The sequence below is a fragment of the Molossus molossus genome, unplaced genomic scaffold (assembly GCF_014108415.1).
Source record: "Molossus molossus isolate mMolMol1 unplaced genomic scaffold, mMolMol1.p scaffold_m16_p_2, whole genome shotgun sequence".
Lineage (NCBI taxonomy): Eukaryota > Metazoa > Chordata > Mammalia > Chiroptera > Molossidae > Molossus > Molossus molossus.
In genome coordinates, this window is record NW_023425355.1 from 21,229,458 (window position 1) to 21,241,424 (window position 11,967).

The 11,967-nt window shown below is 38.8% G+C and overlaps 1 pseudogene; it reads left to right on the forward strand.

Annotated features, from left to right (window-relative positions):
• Positions 1-5,705: 5,705 nt before the first annotated feature.
• LOC118636125 lies at positions 5,706-11,243 on the forward strand (annotated as a pseudogene).
• Positions 11,244-11,967: the final 724 nt, after the last annotated feature.

Below are 11,967 nucleotides of genomic sequence, written 5' to 3' on the forward strand. Positions count from 1 at the left end.
TATATGGCTGTCCTTTATTTAAAAAATGTATGTTTTTATTGATTTTTGAGAGGGGGGAAGGGAGAGATAGCAACATCAACACGAGAAACAGATTGGTCACCTCCTGCACGCCCCCTAGCCTGGCATGTGCCCTGACTGGGAACGCAACCGGGGCCTCTCAGTCCATGGAAGGACACTCACCGGCCGGGCCTGATTTTTATTCTTTATAATAAGATTGCAGTACCAGTTACAGTGCTTTCCTGAGTTCTGTGATTCAGTCTAACAAATTATCAAATAAATAAACAAAATAGAAACAGACTCACAGATACCGAGAATAGACTGACAGCTGTCAGAAGGAAGGGGAGTTGGGAGGGCTGGGTGAAAAAGGCGAAGGGATTAACAGTACCTACTGGTAGTTACAGAATAGCCACAAAGATGTAAATTACGGCCTAGGGAATATAGTCAATAATATCGAGCTAAATACATATGGGGTCATGTGGGTTCCTGACGCAGTGGATGGACCACTCTGTAAAGTACGTGACTTTCGAGCCACTTCGCTGTACATAAGAAACTAAAACAGAATAATATTGAATGGAAACCTTCAAACATTAATTCAAAAAACGAAATAAATAAGTCCTCCGCTCTCTTGTAAAAATAAATAAATAAATAAATAATAAAAAATTAGAAGAAGAGTGGGAACTCTCAAATTTGTAGTCAGTTGGCAGTTCAGGAAACCCTGGAGCTTGTGGTTGGTTGAGAGGAGTTTTGTGGAGGGCTGTGAGTTTAACCTGTGGATTTGACCTAGTGTCAGAATTACATTTGAAAACCTGTAATCAAAGACCTCACGTAAATAGGACTCTAGAGTAAGATATTAAATGAACAGTAACTAAAGCACTAACCAATAGGGACAGAAAAAAGTAAAGAGAGTTGAATTGAAAGAGTTACCCCTGTATTTGAATAGAAATAGGCATAAGAACTAGTCCCTTTGTGAGCTTATCCACCGTTTAATGATTGTTTCCTTACAAGATACCTGTTGTTTAACAGAATCTTGTTTATATATTAATTTGTTGAGTGACCAGTGGTAACAAAACCAGTTTCTTAGACCTGATAACAAGACATGTTCTCTTTCAACCAAGTGAAATAAATGGAATAAGCAATAATTGACTCTGAAATAAAGGGAATGAATGACAATAAAATGACTAATAAATTTTGTGCAAAGGAAAATCTCCACTGTATTTTTCAGTTTTATTTAGACCAGCTGCAAAATTATATAATACCAGTAGAATAATATAAGAGAACAAGATTAAGGAATCTAAATTCACTTTCACCTAGAGCTTACTATTTAACGAATTCGTCTGTTGAACCATTGATATATTTTGAAAGCCTTAAGGTTTCTAAATACTGAATACAGAAGTATAAAGCAGTGTACTATAAATACTGGATAAAATGGAATTTTATTTCAGGATAACTAATTGGGTTTTTCTGAAATACATCATCTATAACAACAATTTTTCATTTCCATGAACTGTAGCTTTTCTTTGAATCCCTAAAAAAGAATATAAAATAGTATGATAAACAGATCTACCATGCATACTCAATCTCTTCAAAAGCATTTCAGCAAATAATTGTTATTCTGATGAGTTGTTCCAGTACTGGAAAACTATTAACATATTGAAATATGTGTAATCAATAATTTTTACATGTGTAATAGGTGAGTCTCTTTTTTAAATCAGTTTTGGCCTCATTATGACTTAAGGTAGTTTCTTTTGATTTAAAGTGAGGGATGCAGAAATCAGAGATATTTTAACACACGAAATGATACTGTTACAGAAATTCAAAGTAAGGACTTTTATATAACCACCAAATACAAGATACATTGCTTTATTTGGATGATATTTTACAACATCAGAAGTCTGTGTAATGTCTGACAGTTTTCAGTAAGTTCAAAATTCTAATACAATTTCTCCTTCCAACAGACAATTTATGAATAATATTATCATCAGTAAGTTAGAGATTTGGACAGCTTATTAATATTAAAAAATAAGTAAGTTAAAAAGCCCTAATTTAAAACAATATAATTAAATAGTATTACCATAGGAAAGTAAAAATGAAAGGCAGGTACTTTTGAGAATATTCATATAAAAGAGTAACTGTAATTTTAACATCTAACCAATAGATGACACCAGAGGGTAAGAATTGCAAACTGTTTTTAAGCATGGAAACTGGGCAGTTGCTTATTATATGCTAGTTATTAAATGATACATAATACCTGCTGATCGTTGAGCATAAGAATGGAGAATTAAGAAAATCTGTAAGAAGTATTATATACATAGTTTATTTTAAAATTGGGATTATTTGTGCTGCACAAGCAGAAGTAATAGAAGCAGAACAAGGATTCAGAATAAGCTGAAAAAATCTGGTTATAAAAAATAGTCTTTCCCTTCAAGTTTTCTTTATTTTTAAGTTATTTTCACACAAAATTATAGCACCAAAATAAAACCGAATAGTGGGCAACACTAGCAAGACATGTAGTCTAATGATCAAACACACAAAGTAGAAGTCTAGTCGTATTTGTATTATGAAGAATATTTATATGTGCCCTGGCCGGTTTGGCTTTGTGGTTAGGGTGTCGGCCCCTGGACTGAAGGGTTGAGGGTTTGATTCCTGCCCCGATCTTGCAGGAGGCAACCAATTGATGTGTCTCTTTCACACCGTGTTCTCTCTCTCTCTCTCTCTCTCTCCCTCCCTCCTTCCTTTCCACTCTCTCTAAAAAAAAAAAAAAATCAAGGGAAAAATATCTTCAGGTGAGGATTAACAACAACAAAAAAGAAAGAATATTTATTTGTTAGCTTAAAATAATTCTGGGTGTTGTAAATGAGAAATAGTAATTAGTCTAAGCCTTGACTATGACACATGAAACATTAACAACCAAAATTACCTTATGGACTTCCTTGCGTATTTTTACACTTATCCTTTGAGATGACATGGAGGAACCTGGAGAGTATTCTGCTAAGCGAATCAAGCCAATCAGAGAAAGACAAGTATCACATGATCTCACTTATTTGTGGAATATAATGAACAAGGTGAACTGATGAGGAAAATAGACCCAGAGACATAGAAAGGAGTACGGTTCAGACTGACAAACCTCAGAGGAGGGGAGCAGGGGGGGAAGGATGAGATAAACCAAAGAACTTATATGCATGTATTAATGGATCTGAATTGCTTGTATATAGAAAAACACATATTTAAGTTTGATAAATATGGACATATTTATAAGTATAGATGTATTTGATAAGTATAGATATATTTAAGTATAGATGTATTTGATAAGTATAGATATATTTATATTTATATATAGAAAAACAAATCCATACCAGACACTGTTAGGTACTTCTGTATGTTTTATTTAATTCTCTAAGCAACCCCATTTGGAAGATGATATTTATTCTCATTTTCCAGATGAGTAAAATGAAGCCCAAAAAATCAACTATTGTGCTTAAATTATACACCTATTAAGTGGTAGAAGTGAGACTCACACCAACCTAGATATGCTGGAGACAAAAGAGTTTCTTTTGCTTTACTAGCATGCATCCCAAACACATAAATGTGTAGATCTTGTTGGCTGGTTGAAAATGTGAGGAGCCATGATTAGTTCATTCAAGGTATGTTGACACGCAACCTAATTTATCTTTGTCTTAAAAATATTTGTATTGATTTTTAGAGAGAGAAACATTGATGTGAGAGTGAAACATCAATCGGCTGCCTCCTGCACTCCACTCCCCACCCCTCAAGGGATCAAGACTGCAACCCGGGCATGTGCCCTGACTAGGAATCAAACCAGCAACCTTTTGGTGCTCAGGATGATGCCCAAACACCTGAACCACACCAGACAGGGCCTAACTTATTGTCTTAACTCGGGAACTGAAATTAGAATGACCTAAGAATGAAATATTAATTCAGTGCTGGGTGAAGTAGCTGAGAGTCTGATTATCTGTTTTAGTTCTAGTTCTGGCACTGACTAGTTAGGTTTCCTTGTTAAAGTACTTTTGCCTCACTAAGAGTCAGTATTCTTACATTTAACATAAAGGGAGTTGAGCCCTGGCCGGTATGGCTCAGCGGTTGGAGCATCAGCCTGCAGTCCAGAGAGACCCGGGTTCAGTTCCTGCTAGAGGTGCGTGCCTCGGTTACAGTTTGTCCCGGCCCTGGATGGGTCGTGCAGGTGGCAGCCACTCGATGTGTCCCTTTCACATCGATCCTTCTCTCTCTTCCTCTTTCTCCCTCCCACTCTATCTGAACAAAAAATGGAAAAATGTCCTCGGGTGAGGATAAAAAAAATGATAATAATTAACACAAAGAGAGTTGAAATAGATTAGCATTAAAAAAAACTTTAACAATAGAAAATTATTTTTTAAATTAATAGTACATGAAATTCCACCCTGGCCAGTTTGGCTCAGCAGGTGGAGTGTCGGACCTCAGACCGAAGAGTCGAAGGTTTGATTCTGGTCAAGGGCACGTGCCTCGGTTGTGGTTCTGTCCCTGGCCCTGGTCAGGGTTGTGCAGGAGGCAAGCAATCAATGTGTCTCTCTCATATCGATGTTTCTCGCGCTCTCGCTCTCTCTCTCTCTCTTTTCTCTCCCTCCCACTCTATCTGAAGATAAATGAAAAAATATCCTCAGGTGAGGATTAAAAATAAATAAATAAATAAATAAATAAATAAATAAATAAATAAAATACATGAAATTCCAATATATAAAATAGATGAAAGAAGACTTGTTGGTTTCCATGGCTGGAGCTCCAAAGCTCCGCTTTATCAGAGTTTTTTGTTTGTTTGTTCTTATTGAATTTATTGGGATGACAGTGGCTAAGAAAATTATATGGGTTTCAGGGGCATAATTCCACAACACATCATCTGTGCACTGTATTGTGTGTTCATCACCCCAAGCCAAGTCTCCGTCCATCACCATTGATCCCTCTATGTTCTCCTCCACTTCCCTCCACATCCCTCCCCCGGCATCAACATACTGTTGTCCAATCCGTGAGTTTTCTCTCCTTTAATCTTCTGTGTTGCTTAATTCTTCCACCCCCACACACACACAGCCCCCACCTCTAACATCAGTCACCCTGCTCTCTCTGAGTCTCTCACTATGTTACTTGTGAGTCCATTAGATTTCGCATATGAGTTCCTCACAACTCCTTCCAGTAGTTCCCGAGGTAGGTCCATAAAGTTTGAAAACCACTCTACTAGTTTGTATCTAAAGTTACTTCCAGTTTGATAACGTTATTTTATGATACTTGATTGATATGATTCCAAAAATAAGTCAATCTGATACAGGTAGAATTGGTAAAACTTACAGTTGTAATTTCTATGAAGTATGAATGCTAAAAGGACGCACTTTTCAAAAAGGGGTTTATGTCCAGCCAGTGTGGCTCAGTGGTTGAGTATCACCAAGAGGTCGCCGGTTTGATTCTCAATCAGGGCACATGCCCAGGTTGTGGGCCCGATCCCCAGTGGGGGGCATGCAGGAGGTGACAATCGATGTTCTCTCATCAATGTTTCTATCCCTGTCACTCCCTCTCTCTCTCTAAAATCAATAAGAAAAATAAATATTTTTAAAAAGGAGTTTACATCGCTATAAGTATATTTATTTAAAAACACCAATTGAACTACTAATGCAGAAAAAGCTCCGTGTCATATACCACATGTGCAATGGTAAATAAAAGCAGACATGTTTCCTGTTATCATGGATTCTTGTGGTCTGCTGAAAGATACTGACATTGTTCAAGTAATCAAAATCACCAACAGATAGCAAATTTTATTTTATTTTTGGAATTTTTCTTCAGTTTTATTGATATGTAATTGACATATAGCACTGTATAACTTTAAGATGCATGGTATAATGACTTGATTTACATATATTGCAAAATGATTACCAAAATAATTTGGGGTAATATTCATCACATCATACAGATACAAAAAACGTTTCCTTTTCTTGTGTTAAAATCTTTTAGGATATACTCTCCTAGCAACTTTCAAATATACCATTCTTCAGTGTTACTTATAGTCCTCATGTTGTGCATCTCTTATTTATTTTATAACTGAAAGTTTGTATCTTTTGATCAAATTTTAATAGGTGGTACAGGGAAAGATGACATATATAATAAACCAGAAGATCAAATAAACTTTTCTGCCCTATAAAAATTATAAGTTTTGAGGGCTTACAGGAAATGGGTGGGAGCTGAATTAAGGCACCCAGAGACACTATGGAAGAGGGATTTAAGTGGTAACCTTGATCTTTACTACTATCAAAACAAGTTGATGAACAAAATAGACCCAGAGACATGGAAGTAGGGCTCAGACTGACAAACCTCAGAGGAGGGCATGTGGGGAAGGGAAGAGATAAAACAAAGAACTTATGTGTATAAGCATAACCAATGGACATAGACAACAATACTGGGGGGGGGAGTCAATAGGAGGGTGTCAAGGGGGGGGGGAAGGAGAAACATCTGTAATAAAAATAAATTTAAAAATTAAAAAAAAGAGGCAAAAGATGGCAGCGGGCAGGACCAGAGGGAGGGTGAGTGTGTGAGAGAGTGAGCTAGTGTGTGAGATAGTGTGAGTGGACGTGAAGGTGGATGACCAAACCCGAGTAGTGCAGAGCTTTGGAGCAGAAAGTTCCTGTGCTATGGACAGGATCAGCCAGCTACCGCAGTAAGTGGCCCTGCAGGGCGCTTCTCCCTGCACCACGGGGAGGTCCCACCATTTTGGAAGATTCTGGGTCTTCCCTGGGAGGAGGCAGTGGGAGCAGCTAGGGCCCAGAAACCTGAGACCACCAGTGAACCTGGCACCATCAGACCAGTGGACACCCTGTGTCAACACAGACAAGTGCACAGTAGCAAAGCTGTCAAGGTGCTGGTTGTGGAAGCCGCGAACAGCCGGGAGCCCAGCACCATCCCCCACAGTAGCAGCCCGATCAGAGTCAATATATACCCCCAGCAACAGAGGCTGGAGAACAGACATCCATCCCCAGGCAACAGAAGCACAGACCAGCAGCAGAGAACCATCCTCAAAAACTACAGCAAAGACTGAGCAGGAACTAAGCCCCACTGGGCAGCAGCACTCCCCAGCCACCAGCGGTGGGACCTGGGGTTCCATTGGGGCCTGTGCAACACAGCGGCCCACAAGAGCTGGATGTGGAGCCAGGGCCCCAGACAGGCCTATGTGACCCAGCCATCCAAGGTGCAACAGGTGGCACCAGTGACAAGTGGGGAACACAGCTTCAGAGGGGCCCATGCAATCCAGCAGCAGCACTTACCAGGACACACCAATACCAGCCCCCAGTAGTCAATCCTCCAGGATACACAGGAGGCAAGAGGTGACATGCAACAAAACAGTCTGGGAGGCACAGTAGCCTTATTTGATACACAGTGAGCTGCCTACACATCCAAACATCCATCACTGGCTGTAGAGCTACCAGCTGGCTAAAATGGGGAGACAATGAATCAACACCCAAAGGAAAGAAAAAGAGGAATCACTAGAAAAGGAACTACAGGAAATGGAAGAAAACAACCTGTCAGATAAAGAATTCAAAGCAATGATTTTAAGAGTGCTCAAACAATTTGGTGAGAACTACAAGCAACTTAATAAGAATTATGAAGATCTCACTGGGAACTACTTCAGCTTTAAAAAAAAAGAGGTAGAAGCTGTGCATAAAAATCAAGAGGAAATAAAGAATGGCATAGCTGTTATGAAAAATACTTTAGAAGGATTCAATAGTAGATTAGAAGAAGCTGAAGACCATATTAGTGACTTAGAAGGCAAGGTAGAGAAAAACAGTCAAATAGAGCAGCAAACGGGGAAAAAAATTATAAAAAGCAGGAAGAGAGTTTAAGGAAGCTGTGGGACAATACAAAACATAACAACATTCGCATAATAGGGATACCAGAAGGAGAAGAATCAGAGAAAGGAATGGAGAACCTGTTTGAAGAAATGATGACAGAAAACTTCCCTAAACTGGGGAAGGAAAAAGTCACACAAGTCCAGGAAACACAGAGAGTCCCAAGCAAGATGAACCCTAGAAGACCTACAACTAGACACATCATAATAAAAATGGCAAACATTAAAGACAAAGAAAGAATCTTAAAGGACAAGAGAGAGACAGAAAGTTACCTACAAGGGAGCTACCATTAGACTGTCAGATGATTTCTCAATAGAAACAATGCAGGCCAGAAGGGAGTGGCATGAAGTGTACAAAGTAATGCAAGGCAAGGGTCTGAATCCAAGACTACTCTATCCAACAAGGCTATCATTCAAAATTGAAGGAGAAATAGAGAGCTTCACAGATAAAAAAGAAAAAAAAAAAAAAAAAAACTAAAGAAATTTACCACCACCAAACCAGCACTGCAAGAAATGCTGAAGGGACTGTTGGAAGAAGAAGAAACAGAGAGAGAAAGACAGAGAGAGAGAGAGAGAGAGAGAGAGAGAGAGAGAGAGAGAGAGAGAGAGGCATAAAATTAAAATGGCAACTAATAACTATCTATCAATAATAACCTTAAAAGTAAATGGCTTAAATACTCCAATCAAAAGACATAGGATAGCTGATTGGATAAGAAAACACAACCCATATATATGCTGTCTACAAGAGACCCACCTCACAACAAAACACTCACACAGGATGAAAGTGAAGGATTGGAAAAAAATTTTCCAAGCAAATGGAAATGAAAAAAAAAAAGCTGGTGTACTTATATCTGACAAGATAGACTTCAAAACGAGGGACATAATAAGAGACAGAGAAGGTCACTACACAATATTAAAAGGATCAATCCAACAAGATGCCATAACCCTGGTAAACATATACACACCAAATATGGGAGCACCAAAATATATTTAAAAACTTCTGGAGGACTTCAAGGGAGAGATCAATAGCAATATGATCGTAGTGGGTGACTTTAACACTCCAATGACACCACTGGACAGATCTTCTAGACAAAAAATTAACAAGGACATAGAGTCCTTACAAGATGAACTAGATTAGTTGGACTTCATTGATATTTACAGAACATTTCACCCCAAAGTTGCAGAATATACATTCTTCTCAAGTGCACATGGGACATTCTCAAAGATAGAGCACATGTTAGGATACAAAGCAAGTCTCTACAAATTCAAGTTGGTTGAAATCCTATTAAGCATTCTTCTCAGATCACAGTGGCATGAAACTAAAACTAAATTACAATAAAAACACACAAAAACATTCAAACACTTGGAGACTAAATAGCATGTTATTAAACAACAAATGGGTAACTATCAAGATCAAGGAAGAAATTAAAAACTTCCTGGAAACCAATGAAAACGAACATACAACACGAAATCTATGGGACACAGCAAAAGCAGTCCTGAGAGGGAAGTTCTTAGCAAAACAGACTTACCTCAAGAAACAAGAAACATTTCTAACAGATTATCTAGCCTCACAACTTAAAGAACTAGAAAGTAAACAAAAAGAAAACCCCAGCGCTAGTAGGAGGAAGGAAATAATAAAGGTCAGAGCAGAAATAAACAACGTAACTACAAAAAAAAGCAATTCAAAGGATCAATGAAACAAAAAGCTGGTTCTTTGAAAAGATAAACAAGATAGATGGACCTTTAGCCAGACTCATTAAGAAACAAAAAGAGAGAAACCAAATAAACAAAATCACAAAGGAAAGAGAAGTAACAAGTGACACCACAGTAAAACAAAGGATCATCGAAACATACTATGAACAATTATATGCCAACAAGTTGGACAATCTAGGAGAAAAGGACAAATTTCTAGAAGCACACAGCCTCCCAAAACTGAACCAGGAAGAAATAGAGAACTTGAATAGACCAATAACAACAAAGGAAATTTAAGATGTAATCAAGAAACTCCCAGCAAACAAAGGCCAGGCCCAGATGGCTTCATGGGGGAGTTTTACCAAACATTCAAAGATCTAACACCCATGCTCCTCAAACTATTTCAAAAAATCCAAGAAGATGGAACACTTCCAAAGTCATTTTATGAGGCCAGCATAATCCTTATTCCAAAACCAGAAAAAGACATTACAAAGAAAGAAAACTACAGGCCAATATCCCTGATGAACACAGATGCCAAGATCTTAACAAAATATTAGCAAATCGGATCCAGCAATACATCAAAAAAATTATTCATCATCACCAAGTGGGATGCATCACAGCCATGCAAGGATGGTACAATATTCACAAATCAATAAATGTGATACACCACGTAAACAAAAGGAAAGATAACCATATGATCGTATCAATAGATGCTGGAAAAGCATTTGACAAAATCCAGCACCCATTTCTGATAAAAACGCTCAGAAATGTGGGAATAGAGGGCTCATATCTCAACTTAATAAAAGCCATGTATGAGGCGCGAGAAAAGGAAGCAGTTCGAAGTTGCGCGCCCCCGGACTCACTGTTTTCCCGGAGACTGCTGCCAGCTCTACATCTCTGTTGGCCGTGGGGCTGCCGGCGCAGTGTGAGGAAGTGTTAGGTACCACTGACCTTTATGGAGTGTTGGGTGTGCGGCGAAAGGCCTGGGACGGCGAGGCACGACGCGACTACCACAAGGTGTCCCTGCAAGTGCACCCAGACTAGGTAGGTGAGGATGACAAGGAGGATGCCACCCGCTGCTTCCAGATCCTCGGGAAAGTCTATTCCGTTCTGAGTGACAAAGAGCAGAGAGCAGTGTACGATGAGTAGGGAACAGTGGATGAGGATTCGTATATGCTCAACCAAGATTGGAACTGGGAGAGGTATTGGAAGTTACTCTTTAAAAAGATATCTCTAGAAGACATGCAAGCCTTTGAAAAGACATACAAAGGTTCTGAAGAAGAACTGGCTTATATTAAAAAGGCCTATCTGGACTTTAAAGGGGACATGGATCAGGTCATGGAGTCTGCTGTGTGCAGTACACAGAGGAACCCAGGATAAGGAACATTATTCAGCAAGCCATTGATGCTGGAGAGGTCCCATCCTATAATATCTTTGTCAAAGAATCAAAGCAAAAGATGAATGCTGGGAAAAGGAGGGCTCGGGAAGAGGTAAAGAAGCAGAATTGAGCAGGAAGGAGGTGGGACTTGAAGAAGATAACTTGAAAGCACTCATTCAGAGCAGACAAAAGGATCGGCAAAAGGAAATGGACAATTTTCTGGCTCAGATGGAAGCAAAGTACTGCAAATCTTCCCAAAGAAGAGGGAGAAAAACAGCTCTCAAGAAAGAAAAGAAATAATGGAATGTTCCCTTCAAAAATCCTTAGGTGTTAATTGATGCCATTGTAGGAAAGGTACATTCAAGATTTGAAGACAAAAGTCAATTCAATCCTTAAGAAAAGTTATCTTTTCCACCTAAATTATTCAGATTGAGCATGTAAATCAGAGTCTCTCAACCTGATCTTAGGTATATCCTAGAAATCCTCTGACATCCTGTGAAGTCCTATGAAGGAATTTGGTGGTGGTTGTTGAGGGGAGAGGAAGAGGGAGGTTGGTATACTTCTGACAGCACTTGCTTCTGTGGATCTTCTGTACAAAGAACTTTATCTAGAATCTGGGTCTGTCCATACTTCCTTTACCAGCTGTCATTTTGCTACACAAGAGTGAGCTGCAGAGTATTCTGAGTGATGTGCCTGTTTATTACAACAGGTACTCCACCTAGCTAGAGTGCCTTCAGAACACTTGCTGGACATCTGTCTTCCAAATACTTGACAGTTTGCTTTCTGTAGTAATATTCTTGAATAGATCCTCCCCTTTTGGTTTGTTTTACTCAACCAGGTTTTGTACTTTTTGCTTCAAGTATAGGAGAAACAGGTGTTCACATTATTTCAAGCATCTTTATAAAACTTATACATGATTAATCTAAACAAGTAAAAAATGACTTAAGTTTTCATTGATCACTGGGCCGTTACTGCTGAACATCCTTGGGCAGGTCACTGAACTTGTTTTCTCATCTAGGAAAGG